At 39.9% G+C, this 22787-nt stretch overlaps 1 protein-coding gene across 11 annotated transcripts in view; it reads left to right on the top strand.

The window, feature by feature from the left end:
* The window catches only part of Reps2 (RALBP1 associated Eps domain containing 2), a 267555-nt gene that overhangs the window by 209622 nt on the left and 35146 nt on the right, over window positions 1-22787 (top strand). The window lies entirely within an intron of this gene.

Here is a 22787-nt window from a genome sequence, read left to right on the forward strand (position 1 = left end):
CTTCTCTAGGATCACGAATAATAGGTGCAAAGACCTTTAATTATGGCTAGAATCCACTTATGAGTGATTACATACCATATTCCTCTTTTTGGGTCTGACTTACCTCAGTAAAGCGTTTTCTATTTCCATCCATTTGCATGCAAAATTCAAGATGTCTTTGTTTTTTTTACTGCTGAGTAAAACTCTAATGTATATATATTCCACACCTACTTTAACCATTCTTCTATTGAGGGGCACCGAGGTTGTTTCCAGGTTCTGGCTATTACAAATAGTGCTGCTATGAACATAGTTGAACAAATGCTTTTGTGGTATGATAGGGCTCTCTTGGGTATATTCCCAAGAGTGGAATTGCTGGGTCCTGAGGTAGGTTGACTCCCAGTTTCCTGAGAAACTGCCACACTGATTTCCACAGTGGCTGCACAAGTTTGCATTCCCACCAACAATGGATAAGTGTTCCCCTCACTCCACATCCTCTCCAGCATAGGCTATCTTTGGTGTTTTTGAGTTTAACTAATCTGACCAGTGTAAAATGGTATCTCATAGTTGTTTTGATTTGCATTTCCCTGATCTCTAAGGATGTTGAGCATGACCTTAAGTGTCTTTTGGCCATTTGAAGTTCTTCTGTTGTGAATTCTCTGTTCAGATCAGTACCCCATTTTTAAATTGGGTTAATTAGAGTTTTAGTGTCTAGTTTCTTGAGTTCTTTGTATATTTTGAGATCAGACATTTGTCTGATGAGGGGTTGGTGAAGATCTCCCAGTCTGAAGGTAGCCTTTTTGTCTTACTGACAGTGTCCTTTGCTTTACAGAAGCTTCTCAGTTTCAGGAGGTCCCATTTATTCATTGATTCTCTTATTGTCTGTGCTACTGGGGTTCTACTTAGGAAGTGGTCTCCTGTGCCTATGTCTTGTAGACTACTTTCCACTTTCTCGTCTATCAGGTTCAAAGTGGTCAGGTTAATGTTGAGGTCTTTAATCCATTTGGACTTGAGTTTTGTGCATGGTGATAGATATGGATCTACTTTTATTTTTCTACAGGTTGACATCCAGTTATGCCAGCACCATTTGTTAAAGATGCTTTCCTCCTTCCATTGCATACCTTTAGCTCCCTTGTCAAAAATCAAGTGTTCATAGGCTTGTGGGCTAATATCTGGTTCTTCTATTCGATTCCATAGGTCGACTTCTCTGTTCTTATGCCAATACCAAGCTGTTTTCAATACTGTAGCTGTGTAATAGAGTTTGAAGTCAGGGATGGTTGTACCTCCAGAAGTTTCTTTATTATCTAAGATTGTTTTGGCTATCCTGGGTTTTTTGTTTTTCCATATAAAATTGATTATTGTTCTCTCAAGGTCTGTGAAGAATTTTGATGGGATTTTGATGGGATTGCATTGTATCTATAGATTGCTTTTGGTAGAATTGCCATTTTTACTATGTTGATTCTCCCAATCCAAGAGCAGGGGAGGTCTTTCCATTTTCTGGTATCCTCTTCAATTTCTTTCTTCAAAGATTTAAAGTTCTTGTCAAATAGGTCTTTCACTTCCTTGGTTAGAGTTACCCCAAGATATTTTATGTTATTTGTGGCTATTGTGAAAGGTGAAGATTCTCTGATTTCTCTCCCTGCTTCTTTATCCTTTGTGTATAGGAGGGCAACTGATTTTTTGGAGTTGATCTTGTATCCTGCCACATTACTAAAGGTGTTTATCAGCTGTAGGAGTTCTTTGGTAGAGTTTTTGGGGTCGCTTATGTACACTATCATATCATCTGCAAATAACGAGAGTTTAACTTCTTCCTTTCCAATTCGAATCCCCTTGATCCCCTTATGTTGTCGTATTGCTATTGCTAGAACTTCAAGCACTATATTGAAGAGATATGGAGAGAGTGGACAGCCTTGTCTTGTTCCTAATTTTAGTGGAATCACTTTGAGTTTCTCTCCATTCAGTTTGATGTTAGCTGTCGGCTTGCTGTAAATAGCTTTTATTATATTTAGGTATAATCCTTGTATCCCAAATCTCTTCAACACCTTTATCATAAAGGGATGTTTAATTTTGTCAAATGCTTTTTTAGTATCTAATGAAATGATCATATGGTTTTTTCTTTCAGTTTATTTATATGATGGATTACATTGATAGATTTGCGTATGTTGAACCAGCCCTGCATCACTGGGATGAAGCCTACTTGATCATAATGGATAATTTTTTCTAATGTGTTCTTGGATTCGGTTTGTCAGAATTTTGTTGAGAATTTTTGTGTCAATGTTCATGAGTGAGATTGGCCTGTAATTCTCTTTCTTGGTTGTGTCTTTATGTGGTTTTGGTATCAGAGTAACTGTAGCTTCATAAAAAGAATTTGGCAATGACTCTTCTGTTTCTATATTGTGAAATACATTAAGGAGTATAGGTATTAGCACTTCTTGGAAGTTCTCGTAGAATTCTGCATTGAAATCATCTGGTCCTGGGCTTTTGTTGGTCGGGAGGTTTTTGATAACAGCTTCTAATTCTTCGTGACTAACAGGTCTATTTAGATTGTTCACTTGGTCTTGATTTAACTTTGGTAAATGGTACTTATCTCAAAACCAGTCCATTTCTTGTACATTTTCCAACTTTGTGGCATATAAGCTTTCGTAGTAAGATCTAATGATTGTCTGAATTTCCTCTGAGTCTGTTGTTATGTCCCCCTTTTCATTTCTGATCTTATTAATTTGAGTGTTTTCTCTCTGCCGTTTGATTAGTTTGGATAGGGGTTTGTCAATCTTGTTCTCTAAGAACCAACTTTTTGTTTCGTTGATTCTTTGGATTGTTCTCTGTGTTTCTATTTTGTTGATTTCAGCCCTCAGTTTGATTATTTCCATTCTTCTACTTCTCCTGGGTGAGTCTGCTTCTTTTTTTCTAGAGCTTTCTGTGTACTGTTAAGTCTCCAATGTGTGCTTTCTCCGTTTTCTTTAATTGGGCACTTAGTGCTATGAACTTTCCTCTTAGCACTGCTTTCATTGTGTCCCATAGATTTGAGTATGTTGTGTCTTTATTTTCATTAAATTCAAGAAAGGCTTTAATTTCTTTCTTTATTTCTTCCTTGACCCAGGGGTGATTCAGTAGTTGACTGTTCAGCTTCCATGAGTTTGTATGCTTTCTGGTGTAAGAATTGTTATTGAATTCTAACTTTATTCCATGGTGATTCGACAAGACACAGCCAGTTACTATTATTTTTTTGTATCTGTGGAAGTTTGCTTTGTTGCCGAGTATGTGGTCAATTTTCGAGAAGGTTCCATGAGCTGCAGAGAAGAAGGTATATTCTCTCCTATTTGAGTGGAATGTTCTATAGATATCTGTTAAGTCCATTTGATTCATTACCTCTATTAATTCTCTTATTTCTCTGTTGGGTTTCTGTCTGATTGACCTGTCCATTGGTTAGAGAGGTGTGTTGAAGTCTCCTACTATTAGTGTGTGTGGTTTGATGACTGCCTTGAGTTCTAAAAGTTTTTCTTTTACATAAGTGGGTGCTTTTATATTAGAGGCATAGATATTCAGGATTGAGATTTTCTCCTGATGAATTGTTCCTGATATGCGTATAAAATGTCTGTCTCCATCTCTTCTGATTGATTTTAGTTTGGAGTCAATTTTGTTGGAAATTAGAATGGCCACACCCACTTGTTTCTTAGGTCCGTTTGCTTGAAAAACCTTTTTTCAACTCTTTACTCTGAGTAGATGTCTGTCTTTGTGGTTGAGGTGTGTTTCTTGTAAACAGCGGAATGTTGGATTCTGTTTTCTTAACCAATCTCTTAGTCTGTGCCTTTTTTTAGGTGAGTTGAGTCCATTAATATTAAGTGATATTAATGACCAGTGGTTGTTGATTCCGGTTATTATTTGTGTGTGTGTGTGTGTGTGTGTGTGTGTGTGTGTAGTAGAGTTTGTGTGTTTCTCTTCTTTGAGTTGTGGTTGTGAAGGGTCGCTAGATGTCTGGGTTATTGTAGGCAGTGATGGCTATGTTGGATTCCTTGGGTTGCGATTTTCCTTCTATTACTTTCTGTAAGGCTGGATTTGTGGCTACGAATTGTTTAAATTTATTTTTATCCTGGAATATTTTGTTTTCTCTGTTGATAGTGAACGATAGGTTGGCTGGGTATAGTAGTCTGGGTTTTCATCCATGGTCTCTTAGTTTTTGCAGTACCTCTATCCAGGATCATCTGGCTTTCATGGTTTCCATAGAGAAGTCTGGTGTAAGCCTGATAGGTTTACCTTTATAAGTTATTTGACCTTTTTCCTTTGCAGCTCTTAATATTCTTTCTTTAATCTGTATGTTTTGTGTTTTGATTATTATATGGCGAGGGGATGTTTTCTTTTGATTCAGTCTATTTGTTGTTCTGTATGCTTCTTGAACCTTCATAGGAATATCGTTCTTTAGATTGGGAAAGTTTTCTTCTATAATTTTGTTGAATATATTTTCTGGGCCTTTGATCTGCAGTTCTTCTCCTTCTTCAATCCCTATTATTCTTAGATTTGTTTTTTTTTATTGTGTCCCAGATTTCTTGAATGTTTTGTGAAGAGAATTTGTTGGATTTGTCATTTTCTCTGACCAGAGTGTTTATTTTCTCTATGGTATCTTCATAATCTGAGATTCGTTCTTCTATCTCTTGTATTCTATTGGTTATGCTTGATTCTGTAGTCTCCGTTCGTTTACCTAGGTTTTCCATATCCAGCCGGATCTTGGTTTGTGTTTTCTTCATTGCCTCCATTTCCGTTTTCAATTCTTGAACTGTTTCCTTTACCTGTTTGATTTTTTTTCTTGGTTTCTCAGGGTATCATTCACAGATTTACTTATTTCTTCAAACTTTTTGTTATACTTCTCATCCATTTCTATACTCATTTCTTCAAACTTTTTGTTATACTTCTCATCCAATTCTTTAAGGGAGTTATTCATATCCTGTTTAAGAGACTCTATTGCTTTCATAATGGCACTTTTTTCCACTTCTTCTGGATTAAGGTGTTCAAGTCCTTCTATTGTTGGGTCATTGGGATCTTGTGTTTTCATGCTGTTTTTCAGATTGTTGGACGAGGTCTTGCCTTGGCGTCTGCCCATCTCTTCCTTCAAATGCTCTCTATTGGATCTTCTGGTACCGGGTCAGGTTCCCTTGTTGGGCAGGGACTTCACCGACAGAATGCCCACCTTTCCTCAGGCAGGCTATTGAAGCACAGGCACTCCCTCCTGCAGGGTTGTGCTCACAGCCCAAGCCCAGCACTCAAGGCAGCTGAGCTGGGGAAATCCCCTCCTCCAATGAATGTCTGCTAGAAGATCAGTGCCCCTTGCTGGTCAGTAATGTGGCTGAGCTGACACAGGGCCCACCTGTCCTCAGGCAGGCTATCAAAACACAGGAACTGCCTCCTGCCGGTTTGTGCCCACAGCCCAGTCCCAGCGCACAAGGCAGCTGAGCTGGGGAGATCTTATGGCCCCAGGGAGAAGGGAGGAAGAGATGAAGGTGTACCTGGATGAAAGCTGGGTTGGAAGGCGGGAGAGCTCCACAGGGTGGAGCTACCACTGCAGGGTGACCCGGGAGTCAAGGGGGTCGGGGAAAGTCTGAATTCCTCCTTGCTGGGGCTTCTGCCTCGGGCCAGGAGCAAACTCACCCCTCCTCTGATGGATGTCTGCTAGAAGATCATTGCCCCTTGCTGGCCAGGAATGTCGCTGAGCTGACACTCATGGTTTTTTTTTCTTTTTTTCTTTTGTTGTTGTTGTTGTTTTTTTTTTTTTTTCGAGACAAGGTTTCTCTGTGTAGCTTTGTTGCCTGTCCTGGAACTAGCTCTTGTAGACCAGGATGGCCTCAAACTTACAGAGATCTGCCTGCCTCTGCCTCCCAAGTGCTGGGATTAAAGGTGTGTGCTACCACCACCTGACTGATTTCATAGTCCATTCTTTTTTCTTTTATATTAACCTGTTCTTTTATTTTTCTTTCATAGGTTAATTACTTTTATCTTGGAGAGTTGTAGACAGAATTATGCATTTTATAATTTGTTCTATTTTAATTTTCATCAGGAGTGAAATTATTTTTTGTGCTAATCATCTTAGTATTAATATTAGATTTTGTCTCCTCTACTTTGGATTTTTTCTTGTGGGTTTATTTTGAGCTTTGAGTTTAAATTTCATTCTTAGTTCTCTGAGCTCTTCATTTCTAGTGCTTTGGGGCTATCACAAACCCATACCTGTGGCCTTCAATGTGGAACCATTTCTAGACTTGAGGTTTAACATGTCTATCTGGTGTGCCTATCAAGAGTTCTCAAAGATGGTACCAGATGATGCCTTAGTCCAGTACCATGCTGTGATAGTCTACAAATGCTCCTGATTTATGATAAGATTATATCCGCTCAAACTCATTGTAAGTTGAAAATAGTATAAATTTAAGATGCATTTAATACTTCTGACTTATTGAGCATTATAACTTATCCTAACCTATCTCATATATATTCAGAATATCTATATCAGACTACATGGTTCCCAGATCATTTAGCACAAACCTGTTTTGAATGAAGTATTGACTATCTCATGTAATTTAGATTGCTGAAAGTGAAAAGCAGAATTCAGTTACTGGGATGCTTTTGAACACTTGTAAACTTGACAAATCCTAAGTTAAAGCATTGTTAAGGCAGGGGCTATGTATTTGTTTACCAATTCTATTCCTAAGTACACAGCCTGAGCACTTTCATAGACTAACTTGATTTTATAGTACAGCGGGCAGTAAAGCACTGCTGTAGCCTCTGGCTTCAAGGGATGAGTGTGGTATCACTTCCCTGCCTTACATGGTTATTTTATTAGTGTGTCTGTATGATGTGTGTGATGTGTGTGAGTGTGTGTGTAAGCCAGATGACAATTTTTGGGAGTTGGTTCTGCCCTCCACCATGAACTCCAATAAGTGAACTCAAGTCCTCAGACTTGTGCAGCAAGCATCTACCCATTGAACCAGCATCTGTGTTATTGTGCTTTACACAAATGCACAGCTGCCTCTATCCACATCAGAAACCCTAATTTGTCTTACCAAGTTGTGACTTAGCCATTAGAAGCCTTTTTGCTTGCTTTTGCATAAGTTCTAAGTCTACTTAATGTGAACACACTTTCATGCTCATCCTTTTGGGCATCATTTCATATCATTTTACCTCAAATGAAGTTGAGGTTTTAACAATTGGAAGTGAGCTACTTAGAGCCTCTTGGCTAGTAGAGGACGGAGCCTATACCTATAGACAAGTAGAGCTGAAAAAAGGTATTGGAGAAAGTGCTAGAAATTTTATGATGAGTGTTTAGATGGAGATAAGATAATTTGTTGTATGCCATCAATTAACTAGAGGCCTGTTATGCAAAATGTGACAAGAATTTCCAGTTCCTGCTGCTACCAATCATTTTCTGAATGTGAAATCTTTTCTCTCATCATCTAAAATGATTAAAGTACTTTCTCTAGTGCTTATAAAACCATCTCGCCCCGCCCCCCAAAGCCTCTAATGCTCCTCTGTGGTTCATCTTTATTATAACAAAAGGTCAGGTAGAACTTTTATTGAGCAAAAAGATACAATTTTGGTATGATAAATAAATATTCTGGTGCACTGTAGAATTGATTTGAGAAGTCTACAGACCACAGAGAGCCTGTGAATCCTCCTTACTTCATTCATTTATGAAGCACTTTGTGCTTATGTGGCAAAGTGCTTTACAGATGCTAACCCAATTGATGCTTCTATGGTAATGTCTGTGATGAAATACCATGACCAAAAGCAACGTAGCGAGGAAAGTATTTATTTTAGCTTCTGATTCCAGAGGATTAGATTCCACAATGGTGGGGGAGGGTATCATATAGTCAGGCATGGTGACAGTTCACACAGAGGGAAGGGGGACAAGGCTGTAAAATCTCAAAACTCACCTTCATAACATGCCTCTACAAGCAAGTCTCGATCTTCTGAAGATTCCATAACCTTCCCAAACAACCTTCAACTGGGGACCAAGTGTTCAAATACATGTGGGACATTTCTCATTCTAAAAGTACCACAGTGTGAATCCAAGCATGTCCTAATCTAATTCCCTTCTCTCTTCCTCCCTCCCTCCCTCCCTCCCTCCCTCCCTCCCTCCCTCCCTCCCTCCCTCTCTTCCTCCCTCCCTCTCTCCTTCTCTTCCTTCCTTCCTTTCTGTGTTTTATTTTTTATTTTTTTGGTTTTTTGATACAGGGTTTCTCAGTGTAACAGTCCTAGCTGTCTTGGAACTCATTTTGTAGACCAGGCTGACCTTGAACTCACGGAGATCCTCCTGCTTCTGCCTTCCAAGTACTGGGTTAAAAGGCACGTGCCACCCCTGCCTGGCTCATAATTATTTTCTTAACAACCAATCAGACACATCAGGAATATATTTTATTTTTAGAAACTTTAAAAATGAAGTTCATCTCATTACTAGTGACTTGATTTTTTTTATTGGCCCTCCCTTTTATTATGCTCCTTATACTGTCTTGTTGTATAAATCTTACTTTGCTGGCATTTTTCTGATCCTTGCCATCTGTTTGTGTTGTAACTTCATCAGGCTTTAGTGGAATGGACTGACTATAGGACCACACTTAGCAAAGAACGATGGGAGCACAAAGATAGGGGTACTAGGCGTATTCTATAGCTCCTTCACAGTTCCTTAATCCTGAAGGTAGTCATTTCCCAAACCATCTGCTTTGCATTTCTCATGGTACCTGGATATAACTATTCTATTCCATGTGGCTCATTTATGCCCATCTCCTCATGCCTCACTGCTAAGGATTATAGGCGGTAGCTCGCCACTGTTTTCCCTTTAAATGACAAGATAGGTCGCTTCCCCGCAGTGGGTGAGTTAGGCTGGATTTCCAGGTTCCTGAAGTTCTTGTTTCTCTTATTCATCTCCCTTCCTCATATCTAGATAGTGACAGAAAGCAAAAAAACAAAACAACAACAATAACAACAACAACAACAACAAATGAAAGCAAGAAACAAAAATGTACTCTGACCTCAATGGGCAGTGGCAGTGGGAGATAATAAAGATTGAGCTTAGGGATGCAGTTAGAGAAAGGAACTAAAAACATGGGCTTCGGTTTTGAATCTGTCTCTTACAGGCTCTGTGACTTTTGGCAAGGTACTTAGTGTCTCCATGCCTTAACTTCATCTTGAAAATGGACATAGTAGGAGTATCTATTTTGATAAGTGAAAGACTGAAAATCTGTAGGTCACTTTTTACCTGACATATGACTGATATGTACATATCATATATGTACTCACATGTATGTACATATATGATTATATGTACCTCCAATAAGAGTTCACATTTATACACAATATATACATATGAATGTATATACATTCAGTAGGAACTGTTATTATTACCACTCCAGGTCAAGTGAAACAAAAAGATGAGATCTAGTTGAAAATGAAAAAAAAAAACTAAGAATAGCCAGAAATTAGTGGCCACAAACCCATAATGAGTGCTGGGGTAGGGCATGTGACCATTTGTAATAAAAATTACTTTTCTTTCTTTCTTTCTTTCTTTCTTTCTTTCTTTCTTTCTTTCTTTCTTTCTTTCTTTTCTTCTTTCTTTTTTTGGTGGTGATGGGAAGGGTCAAACCCAGTGCTTCACATATGCTAGGCCAGTGTTTTGCCCTTGAACTTCTTTCCCAACCCTTTGTTTTTGTTTTATGGCTTTTTTTGAAGCAGAGTCTTGTTATGTAGCATAAACTAACCTTTAACTTGTGATCCTCCTGTCTCAGCCTCCCTGGTGCTGGGATTACAGTACTTGTAGCACAGCTACTTTAAAATCACTTTGTTATTCATGCCTGTGACCCTCTATGAGCTTATCTTCTGCCCGTATCACTGCCAGTCCAGATCAGCACCAGTTTCCATTCATAACAGAAATGGGAAGGAGGAGAATGTGTTGGCAAGAGGCATGTGTACGACATCTTTCTTCAGCCTTCTCTCAGGGAGAACACAAGTCTAAAGAGAATTCTTACATCAGTGAAACTAATGTAAATGAGATGAATGGGTGGAAAGTAGGGCAGACCACCCATCCTATCTGTCATTGAACCTACAGTCTCCTAACTCAGGGATCATGATTTGTACATTTATTTTTTTTTCTTGAAGACTTGTGTCTGACTAAGGTGCACTATCTTTCAGACCTAACCAGCAAAAGTCTTGATAAATATCTTTTATTCAGCTGGGAACTTCAAAAGCTTGCTGCCTTGAAGAACTAAATAAGGCTGCCCAGAGAAACCAGAATAAAGCAGGTTTTCTGCTCCCTCTGAAGTGCCCCACTCTGCTGCCAACCTAATGGCATGTTGCTCCCCACTCTTTCTGGAGGATGTAGTGGAAGCCTCGTTTGTAGGCCTTCAGTGCTGTTAGTTTTGGTAATATTCCAGCATTTTCCCCTTGTGCATCACAGGCTGAGCGAGGGAGAGATGTGCATCATCAGCTCACTGGTACCAACATGCTGTGTGCTGGAGCTTGTCTTGCCTCTGACTCCTTCCTGGGGATTCTTTACTGCAGGCAACATGAGTATCTACCCCTTGGGATCACTTTACTTTAGGGCACTGTTTTATCCCAATTCTTGTACATTGGTTAAAACAGTACCTTTGCAGTTGCTTGAGGTGAAACTTCTTTTTTGTATACATTTAGCTAGTGCCACTAGGTGGCACTTTAGGGACATTGCAGGAAATTGGCTCGACTGAATTTATGTTTTAAAGTTTTTATTGATGTCTAATGTAGGAATATTGAAACGTGTATATTGAATGTGCAACTCAATAAATTTTGAAAAGATGAATAATACACACATGTAATATACACACAAATAAAGAATATAATCCACATTCCAGAAGTACCCTTCATCCATGCTGTTTTCCTATAACTATCTCCTAGTTTTAGGATTAGCACTGTTGTGGCTTCTAACAGTGTAGGTTAACTCTGTTTTTCTACTTTACATAAGTTAAATTGTGTACTATGTACTCTTGTCTGACTTCTATTGCTTAAGGGATATTTGAAACATCATATGTGATTATTGCTGTATAATATTCTACTATATATGCTCTTGTTGATGGATATTGGGTAGCTTTCAGATTGTGACAATGATGAATAGTGCCACTGTGCACCATCATGTCCAAGGTATTGAGTGGTTGAATTTAATTTCTTTTGGTTATAAAGAGTAGAATTTCCTGGGTCATAAGCTAGGTAAGTGTTTAACTTTCAGAGCTACTACAAAACAGTTTTACAAGGTGTTAGTGCAAGCATGCTTCATTGGTGGCCATCCATTTCCACTTGCACATTCTCTGTGTTCTCAAATTTATTTACTTTTGACTTTTGGAGACAGTGTCTTACCATGTAGCCTTGGATGGTCTGGAACTAGCTATGTAGATCAGGTTGGCCTTGAACTCATAAACTCTGCCTCTTGAGTGATGAGATTAAAGGCATGCATCACCATACTCAACCATATTTATGTATTTTATTTTATGTATATGGGTGTTGGTAGCATGCATGTCTCTGCACCACATATGTTCCTGGAACCTGTGGAGGTCAGAAGAGGGTGCTGGATCCCCTGGAACTAGAGTTGTAGATGGTTGTGAGATGCCCATGTGGGTGCTAGGAGTTTAACCCAGCTCCTCTGCAAGAACAACAAGTGTTCTTAACTGCTGTGCAATCTCTCCAGCCCCCCTAATTGTACATTCTCATCAGTGTTAACTTATTTTATAGTTGCTTCCCAACTATTTCATAGGTTTTTTTTTGTAGTTCCTTGTACTTTTTGTAGTTTACTTGGTAAACTAGTCCTAATTGAAATTTTAAAGCCATATTCCTCTCATAGATAAAGCTCATCCAGAAAGGGCTGGGTCAACCCAACTCTGGACATTTAATAGTAATAATATTTAATAGTAAGAGCTATCAAATAGTATCACTATTAAATAGACATTTAATAGGAATAACTTGACTGTGTACTAAAAGTAATTAGAGAGGATATCATTCTAATACTCCACCACTCAGAGACAGCAATGGGGGAGAAGCAAAGAGGCTTTCTTAAGGCCTCATCATGAGATGCCTTTGAATTGGATGCCTGTTTGGGCAGTCAGGAAGCTTGTGTAAGGCGTCTTTATTCAATTTATGGGCAACCCAGCTCTCAAAAGAAGCCTGCCAAAGACAACCGTGTCTGTGAGGACTGTGGCAGGGATTTCACTACAGGTGTGGGATAGAGAGAACGATGTGCAGATTCGGCTCAGATCTCTCTTCTGTTAATAGAAATTGCAAACAGAAGAAACCAAACCTCAGTCATGGTTAAAAAGCTTGATTTATGTTTTATCCCCCACTAAAGCACCCCCCTTTAGTTGTAAGAACAGGCATGTTTCATAGTTGTCCGTAACCCAGTAGGTTTTCACAGTCCTCAAGGGGTTCAACCATGTGATTGCTGGACCCAGGGTTTAGTTCATAGTTGTTGATTTTTACCTATCACTGAAGTATGTTTGGGGACCTTAGCAGTGTTTTTCCTGGGGTCCCCCATGTTGGATTGGTCTGCTGTGAGGCGACTGTGGTGGAGGTAGCTATGAAGTCTGAAGGTTTACAGGCACTGTATATTTTAGCTTCTCCCCTCCAGTACTGATAGGAATAATATCCAGTGACACAGATTTGGGTAGTGGATAGTTTGTGGCTTTTACTCTAAACTGGAGCCAGCATGTTCTCTTTGTAGGTTTCCATCTATTCAGTAATGGAGAAAATGTGCCTTACATTGAAATTGGCTGATATTTACAATAACTGAAACTATGCCTGAGAAATCAATTGTACTTTTAGTCCTAATTATAATAGTAGCTGCCATTATTAACAGTTACTATGTAATTGTGCTTAGCATTCTGGACAACATATTCTGCTTAATCCTCACAGTGCTGTGAATTAGATACATCATCCTCGTTTTGCTGATGAGAAAACTACAGCTTAGAGAGGTCAAGCCTGTGACCAGGTTATACACCTAGTAAGAGCACACACTGGATTTGACTCCATCATGTGTACCCAGTACTTCCTTTATTCCGCTATTCCCACTGCCTCTTGTTCAGTGGCACACAAAGCAGTGTTGAGTTTGTTGCTGTCTCTTTCCACTTGATTGCAACACTCCCTGTTTGATGGCAAGTAGGTTAGGCACTGGGAAAATGTAACAAAGGAAGGCACACATTATGCTTTCCAGGAACTTACAGTTCAGTTCTGTTTCACTATTTTGCAGGTGACTTGGGTTGTGGATTCTAGTAAAAATTCTCGCAGAGAATTGAGTATGAGTCCTTAGAATGCTCTGAAAACTGGTATTAGAATGACAGGGTTTGCTGTGGCTATGGTGCTGCTGGCTGTTGTTTTTTTGTTTTTGTTTTTGTTTTTTTTTTAATCTTCTATGTTTAGGTTTTATCACATGACTTTCTGGTGGGTCTTTGCTGAGCAAAGATGTAGCCAAGTTAAAATCAGGCACTCACTGACATTTAGGATGCTGAAATGATGCTGAAAAATTCCCAGAAAGCTGCTGCAGGTTTGCCCAGTTATCTCTCTGGAATTTAGCTCTTGCTTCTGGGATCTTCAGTATTAAACAAAGCTTGAGTTTTTTTGTTTTTGTTTTTTTAAAAAAAACCCTTCAACAGCATGGATATTGAAGAATTTTAGAAGTCGCCAATTATCTATACCTTGGCAAAGTTCTGCAGTTAAACTTCAAAAATAAAATTGGATGTTTCTGTTCCAAAATCGACTTTTAAAACAAATCTTACTACTGATTGCACTTACAGAGTTTTATGACTTACTCTCCCATTCCATAGATAAGTAGCTGAGCAAACAATTCAGAAGCCTAGTCAGTCATTATAAGAGCCCATGTGGCCCAGTCCTGACTAGCATCTTGGAGACTTGATTTTCTCATCTCTTAAGTGAAAAATTTGGTCCATCAGTGGCCTCCAGTCGGTCTGGGCTGGCTGCGTAAAAACCACACTGGGGCTTGTTAAAAATCTAAGTTTCTAATGCTCTACTCCTAGGAGAATTCTGATGAGGAAAGTCTGCAGTATTGTCTTGATATCTGTAGTTTAAACTTCCCTAGACAATTCTCTTCTACCAGCTTTATTTGGGAACGAACCACTGGGCTGGAAGATGTGAAATGTAACTATGCCCCGAGTAGGCTCTGTATGTTTGAATGAAACAGGTTATGAGTCAGATGATGGAAACCTCTGCCTGGTAGAGGGGTTGTGTTGTAGCAAACCTTAGGGTCCCACTATATGGCTTTGAGTTAGGATGAAATGTAAGATAAATTACTCCAATGCAGGATGTGTTGGTCTGGACCAACAACTTAAAAAATCTGCTCAAGTTTTTGCAGTAATTCAGGCGGGAAATGTGATGAGTACCTAGGTTCAGATCTGGGACTAGGACCTTTGTTAAGTTAGCTTGCCTCAGTGGAACAAGAATTGTACTGTATTGTATTGTTATTTAAAAATTCACAGTTTGTAATACCACAGATGATTGTTTCTGTGTTTTAAAGTTTATTTTCTTATGTTTATGTGCATGTGTGTGCATACACATATATGTATATGCATGCATGCCCTACATTGCACATGTGGAGGTCAGGGGAAAACTTTTGGGACTTGGTTCTCTCCTTCTGCTATGTAGGTTCTGTGGATTAAACTCAAGTCATCCAACTTAGTGGAGGAATTTCTACTGGCTAAATCATCTTGAAGGCCTCTATTAATGTTTTTGAGCAGGGATGGAGTATGGGTGCTTTTGTTAGGATTACTATTTGCTGTGATGAAACACCATGACCAAAAGAAACTTGGGGAAGAAATTGTTCATTTTGCTTGCATAGCTACATTACTGTTTGTGGTGATTTGAATGAGAATGATACTCATGGACTCATATATTTGAATGCTTGGTTCCTAGTTGATGGAACTGTTTGAGGAAGGATTAGGAGGTGTGACCTTGTTGGAGGATGAATGTCATTGGGAGTGGGCTTTGAGGTTTCATAAGCCCATTCTGGGTCCCAGTCTCACTCTGCCCACAATTTGTGGATCAGAATTAAGGTTTCAGTTGCGGCTCCCACAGCTTCCCTGCCCGTCTATTGCAATGCTTCCTGCCATGATGGTTATGGATTTGTCCTCAAAACTGTAAACAAACCCCCAGTTAAATGGTTTTTAACATAAATTGCCTTTGTCATGGTGTCTCTTCACAGCAATAGAAAAGTAGCTAAGATGCTATTCATTATCAAAGGAAGTCAGAGCAGGAACCTGGAGGCAGGAACTGATGCAAAAGCCATGAAGGAATGCTGCTTTTTGACTTGCTCCTTATGATTCACTCAAGCCTCCTTTCTTATAGACCTAAGACCACCAGCCTAGGGGCGTTCCCACCCACAATCAGCTGGAGCCTCCCATATCAATCATCAATTAAGAAAATGCTCTACAGGCTTGCCTGAAGCCCAATCTTATGGAGGCATTTTCCAAATTGAGGTTCCTTCCTCTTAGATGACTCCAGCTTGTGTCAACTTGACATAAAACACTAACCAGCACCGTGGGCCGTGACATCGATGTCAAATGGTATGTTCTTCATTCCAGTAATTCTAGCCTCAGTGTTCTCAAAGTATATTCCATAGAGCATTGCTTCTGCTGGATACTAATAGGAATAACGTGAAAGAAGTAAATGAAGCCAGTGAGTCTAAGAAGTACTGTGGTTAAGCAAAGGCAAGTGGCTTCCTTCCCTCACAGCATTTCAGAGCATGGAGTATATAATGTGTTCCATGAAGTTTTAAGGAAGAGATAGGTGAGGTAATGCTTTCCAAACTGGTCCTTATATATTTTCCTTTTTTTTTTTTATCAAGGGTTGGCAAACTATGATCTATGACATATGATCTATCCATCATCAATTTTTGTAATAAGGTGTCTTGGAGCACAGCTTTGCCTATTCATTTTATTCTCTGTGGCAAAGTCACGGTAGAGACGGCTGTCTCCCAAATCTAAAATATTTACTGTATGTCCCTTTATGGGAAAAGCTTGCCTGTCCCTGCTCTAGACAATTCATGGATTAATTTTCCCTGGGTAGCTGCATTAGAGAGTTACTGCCACAGGGAATTATGTGGCTTATTCTAGCACTATGTTGTGATACACCTGCTTAATTATATTTAGTTTTTGTATGCCCATAATTTTTTCTCTTGCTTTGAGCATTTTTTTGCTTTTAACTATTTACCCATCATCCAAGGTCAAAACTGGAGATTCTTATTTTGTTCTTTTCTTTCACGATCATATTTCATCAGTCACCAAGCATGTATCTGGTTTCTAGTCTAAGTATACTCATAACTGCCTGTTCCTATTCTTGTCTACCTGGCTTATTTTATTTACTTATTGTTTATTTTAGTTTCTTGAGACTGGGTCTTGGTAGATAGCCCAGACTGTCTTTGACCTTGCAGTTTCCCTGTCTCTGTCTGAAGTACTGAGATCACAGGTGTGCACTACCATACCTGGCTGTAACACGGTTTACATAACACTCATCTCTTGTTTCCTTTTCTTCTTCAGTATTATAATCGAATTTTCTTCACTCAGTTGCTTCTTTTCCACTCATTGGATCCAGAATAATCTTTTGAAAATGCATAGCAAACCAGATCACTCTCTACATAAAGTCTGTCAGTTGCCCCAGTACCCTTGGGCTAAGCTACAAATTCTCAACATTCACATATATGGGGCTAAGTTTGGCCAGGAGAACAGGAAGTGCTGTGCTGTTTCTTAGGGGAAGAAATGTAATTTAAGAAATTAAGAATTTAACAAAAAGATTAGCCATTCCCATGCTTCTACCTCATGCAGTGTAGAAAAGAATAGAAGTGGGTAATAGTACCAAATATATTTTAGATAGTGCAAGTTCATGTTCCATCCCTGCCAGCTTTCTTCTCCCATACTTTCTCATTGTTTTACCCTAACCAGATTCCAAACTCTGGAACATTAGATCACCTTAGAAAAAGGAAAGTAGGCCAACTAATATGTGTAACTGTTTCTAGATGGGGAATTTGGGAGTGGGTTGGTTGATTCTGTGACTCACAGTCTTCCTTGAAGCTATTGTCAAGATATCAAGGAGAGAAGGTCAATTGGGCTGGAGGATCCACTGCTAAGAGGACTGTTGACGGGACACCTCACTTCCTTGCTCAGATCCATGTTAGGACTGCTTGGGTGTTCCTCATGATATGACAACTGGCTTCCTGCAAGACAAGTGATCCAAGAGTCAGAAAGACACACAAAGGCAAAAAACGAACACCGGGGGAAAACGTGTATGGACACTTGAAGTCCTCTCTTCTGGGAGCATGTTGTGTAGTGCCTCATGCCAGCATCCCTAGAAGCAGGGCCTGAGGTGAAGATTCTTAGAAAGGGATTTATTAAGGGAGCGCTCTTCAGGAAAAATTCCAGAAGGAGAAGAGGGAAGCATGATGAAAGGGAAAGAGCTAAGTCTGCTCTACACAGGGGGATTTGGGTACATAAGTTACATCTCAGAGTTATCCCCTTTGAGGCAGGAAACTTGCCTTTCTATCCATCTACAAGTGAGCCATTATCTGTGAACTGCTGAGGGTGGGCTTGGGAGGCAGGCTTCCTCCATTGAGAAGATAACGGCTGTAAGACCTTAGTAGCCAGCACTCAGAGCAGCTAGTTGGATGGGTGTACCATCTACATAAAGGTGATCTAAGCAGGACACTATGGAACCTTTGACAGCTATTTGCCTCCTTCCTATATCCCATACTTTTACCATTGTCTCTGGCATGCCAGAGACAAAAAAATCTCTGCAACTGAATAAATGAATGTACAGAAATACTTAGCCTCTCTGGGCCCATGGCTGTTTCTGGTAAGCCAACTGAGCAAAGGCCATATTGTCTCATCAGTCATGGTAATGTACAAAGGACCAGGTTAATTTTTCACATCCAGAGTAGTTATCACGTGTTATCTAATGAGGCTTTTTCATTGCAAAATTACAATGAAAATATTTTCGTTTATATTAGATGAAGAGGAATATTAACATTAAAACATTGTATATATGTAGTCAAAAGCCAGTGGCTGGGAAGGTGATAAGCCCCATTAGGAAAGCTATTGCTGTTCTTTTGTTTAATGGACATGTATGCCAGTCATATTGCTTGATTAAAAAAAACTATGTTTATGACCATAGATTAGTGCTACTGTCATCTTTGGTCGAAGAAGCTACTTTTTTCTTCAGTGAGTGGTGGTTAATACAGAGATTTATAACTGGTCAAAGTGTTGAAAATAAGTGACTGTTGAATGTGCAGCCCTAAATGGGACCTCTACAGCACCCCCTACAGGGCTTCTGAGACATCACAGGAGAGAGGGTGGAAAGAATGGAAAGCTGGAGGAAGATGGCGAATACTGTGCAATGCTGACTTCCAGACAGGACGTGGTCATTGCACTTCTGAACTCACTGAATTTCTAACTATCTGTACATGATCAGTATACAGCTAGGCCCCTTAAAATCTGTCAGGGCAGGGGAAAGAGCTCATGAAGCCCCACCTAGCAGTCAGTGTGACTGCAGATGGGAGAGATTGTCTTCAGTGTGCTAGCAGTGTCCCTGCTCCTGTAAAGAGTCCCTCACCTGTGCTTTTATAAACAACCCTAATGAAACTCAATAAGCAAACAAAAAAGAAAAAGAAAAACAACAGAAAGACAAATACAGAAGTAGGACTCATAAGGAAGAAGAAAGGATCAGTGGGGTGGAAGGGGAACAAGAGAGTGTGACAGGGTGAATGTGATCAAAATACATTATATATAAATATACATTATATATATATGAAAATGTCATAATGAAACTTGCTATGTACAAGTAATATAAACTAAAAAGTTATGAAATAAAATGTTATATGTATTACCTATAAATACATAGAAATATGTATTTTGAATCTTAGCCTGAGTTTCAATGACCTGGCTCTCTGCATTCTGACTGAGTATATGTTGCTTCACGTGGAGCCTTGAAAGCAAGACTTCTGTTTGTAATATCAGTTAGAAATCAAACATACACTGCTCTCAGTAGATTTGGGAGTTGTAGTTCAGCTCATACAACCAGGACTTTTGGACAAAGCCATACTGCTGTGGTAGTAGACACTTTCCCACCTACGCTTTCTTGACTCCACGGAGGGAAAAAAAAACAGCTACTGAGGAATTCCTGATTCCATGCGTCATCATTCTTCCAAAACTGAACATTTATAGCAGCGTGTAGAGATAGCAAATGAACCTGCCCAGTTTATTCTGCCACACCGCTGCTAAGCCTGATGGGAGGCTCACGCCATTTTCATGAACGAAAACAGGACAGCTTATTGAGATGAGACAGTTTTTGCATGTATAAATCTCAACTTCATTTTTTCTTTTAAAAAAGATTTATTTATTTATTTTATGTATATGAGTTCTCTTTCTGCACGTATGCCTACACATCAGAAGAGACATCAGATACCACTATAGATGACTGTGAACCACCATGTGGACGCTGGGAAATGAACTCAGGACCTCTGACTAAGAGCAGTTGGTGGTCTTAACTACTGAGCCATCTCTCTAGCCCCCATTTTTAATTTTTCTTACCACAGAGCTAATTTTATTTCCCTGTGCCATTTTCTGGCACCTACCTCCCCAATTCCTACGTTACATCCTTTGATGATGTAGTAGTAGTAGTCCTCTAACTACTCAGTAGATGAACCCATTTTGAATCAGTCGTGAGGTAACAGAAGGTGGTAGGGAGGTCCTTACCTAATATTATGCCGTCATTTGTTCTCAGTCCTAGAGCAGGAAAGCCCGGGCCACTGCATACAATTTCAGGAAGGCATATTCATAAATGGAAAAGTGCCACCTTAGGCAAATCTTTCCACTGCCTCCTCAGCTTGCTATCTGATGGCTGCTTATTTTTAGGGGGCAGTAACAAAGAAAGTATACTACATCTGCTGTGCTCACAATCCTCATTTATGTCGAAAAGGTCACTTTGTCCTCTCCCTCAGTATTTCCATAAGGAGATGCACTCATTTCCACAGGGAATCGGTGAAAGACACACTTCTCTGTTTGCTTTGTAAAGGGAGAGAACTGGAACATCAAAAGTCAGAATACCTGGACTTGTCACTCCTCCTCTGTTTGCCTGCCTGCTGGGATTTGTCCCTGAACACCTGTGGTCCCTGCAGGGGCATGCATGCATAGACTTGGAGCCAGAGCATATACCTTCCAAGTAATAAATTGCAAGTGACAGGCAGGAGGGGACCTCAGGTTCGAGATGGATTCTTCATCAGAAGCCCTGTATTTGAGTGCATAGTGAGCCCCCCACTCAGCTGCTCAGAAAACTGACATTTGATTCATGGATCTTAGAGTGTGACTCAAAACTCCAGGGACAAGGAGGTGAATGCTACACTTTCCAGACTGCTGAAAATGTATGGCTCCTAAAGAACTTCAGTTGAACTTGACATACCTGAAAACAAGCTCTCCTCATTTCTGCTTGTGGTGGTTTGAATAACAATGGTCCCCATAGACTCATATATTTGAAAGCTTAGGGAGTGGCATTAGGACTGGTGTGACCCTGTTGGAGTAGGTATGGTCTTGTTGGAAGAAGTGTGTCACTAGTGGTGCACTTTGGGGTTTCAAATGCCCAAGCCAGACCCTGTGGTCTTCTCTCTTTCTGCTGCCCACTGATCCAGATATAGAACTCTAAGCTCTTTCTCCAGCATCATGTCTGCCTATGCACCTCCATGACTCTTGCCATGACGACAATGGACTAAACATCTGAAACTCTAAACAAGCCTCAATTAAATGGTTTTTATTTTATAAGAGTTGCTGTGTTCATGGCATTTCTTCACAGCAATAAAACCCCAACTAAGTAAGCCTCTGCTCCTCAGCTTCCTCTCTGAGATATTGTCCTCAGTCTTCTGTGGTACTCCAGGCTAAATTTCTGGTTGACTGAGTATATATAGGCCTTTGTGAGTTTACTTTGGACCTACCTCTCTTGCCATCCACACATCTTGTAGCTGATTGCATCATCCATGTCACTCAGACGTGTGCTGAAGCGTTACATACTCGGTCTTAACTGTTCTACGAGAAGGAGTGCTCCTATAATCGCCAGTCTTCTCTACCACATTGCATTGAAACATGCATTTTTATTTGTTTTCCTCTTCCACTGAACTTCCAGATGGTTGTAAGCAGAGGCAGTGCCTTGTTCATCCTTGAATGCTGGCATAGCCAGTCAGCAGTAACTCTCCGATATATAATGCCTTGCATGAACAGCATTGAAGCTTGCCTGTGTCTGAGATGTATTGTACCATGGTAACGAGCCTAGCTTTAGAACTTGAGACCATGGTAACAAGCTTGACTTTGGAACTTGAAACTGGCCTCAGACCCTGCTATTTGTATTGCCTTTGGGTGAATTCTTGACTTCTTTAATTTTGTCATCAGTAGTCTGGGGATACTAACTACTTCTTAAGGCTGTGATGATGTGACATAATTCATGCAGAACACTTGAGCAATATATGATGCATACACTGAGTTCAGTTTGCCATCGATTCTAATCAGAGCAACAGCAGCAGCATGAACAACACAACTGTCCCCAAGGGAAGGAGAAGCTGTAAGAAATACATGGAACTTGGAATCAGGCAGTTTGAATGCTTTTATATAATTTAAAAGAGGTAGAGAATTGTTTAGGATAAAATGCAGGAACAAGGGCTGGAGCTATTGGATAAAAGAGTGCATGCCTCCTATGTGTGAAGCCTTAGGTTCAATCTCCAGTGCTGTAAAATAAATAAAAAACTAAATAAATAAATAACTAAATAGGCCAGTGAGGTGGTGCAGTGGGTAAAGGTGGGTACTGCCAAGCCTTGCAGACTGAGCAGAATCCCCGCGACCCACATCTTGGAAGGAAAAAACTGATTCCCACAAGAGGTCCTCTATGGCTTCCACACACGTACCATGGCCCATATGTACATGCACACACAATAAATGAATTAATTAATGAAAAATAGTAAAATTCAGGAGTAGATGGGATTATCTTTGGAAAGAATGAACAGGGGAAGGAAACTGAGTCAAGAGAACAAAAGACAGAGAATTCCAAGAAAGTCCCCATTTCAGGGCCAAGAGCAGTCAGAGCAAGAAAGGGAGATAGAGTAATTACAACTGGGAGATTGCCACTTTCCAGCCACCTGAGATCACCAATGGTGCTATTTTGGAAAGTAGGTAGATGAGGAGAATACAAGAAGTGGCCAAAATCTGCTACTGTTAGCTCCCTGGGAGCCAGCCTGTTCAGTAGTGCCATAGGAAAGAAGATACACTGTAGGAGGCTAGAGACAGCTATGTAAAGAATAGAGTGGCAGTTGGTTGTGCTACAATATGTGTTTTTGTGGTGTGAATTAATTTTGGAGTAAATGAAAGACTGATACTAGTGAAATGTGGGAGTCACTTTGCTCCTTAGTAGCTGGTTTTCTTATCATGTTAATATTTTCCATCACTGGTTAATAACAGCCAAAAGCAAAGTACTCTAACACAGCTAAGGCAGCAAGTCTTGGAGTCACAGGGAGCCGTATGTAAGGCCCATTTACTCTGTGTTCCATTTGGCTATGTTCTGTGTCCTGAAATGCTTAGGGGCAGCCCTCATCAGTCTTTGTGTACTCAATAATCAACCTTTCCGATTGCTGTACCCATTACATATATCCTTCCTTTTTAAAGGTAAATAGCGATATTTGTTTGAGTGTTTTATTTTTAAAATATTTACTTCGTGTGTGTGTGTGTGTGTGTGTGTGTGTGTGTGTGTGTGTGTGTGTAGGTGCATGCAGAGACTAGAAGAGGACATCT

The sequence above is a fragment of the Myodes glareolus genome, chromosome X (genome assembly GCF_982192425.1).
Source record: "Myodes glareolus chromosome X, mMyoGla1.1, whole genome shotgun sequence".
Taxonomy (NCBI): Eukaryota; Metazoa; Chordata; class Mammalia; order Rodentia; family Cricetidae; genus Myodes; species Myodes glareolus.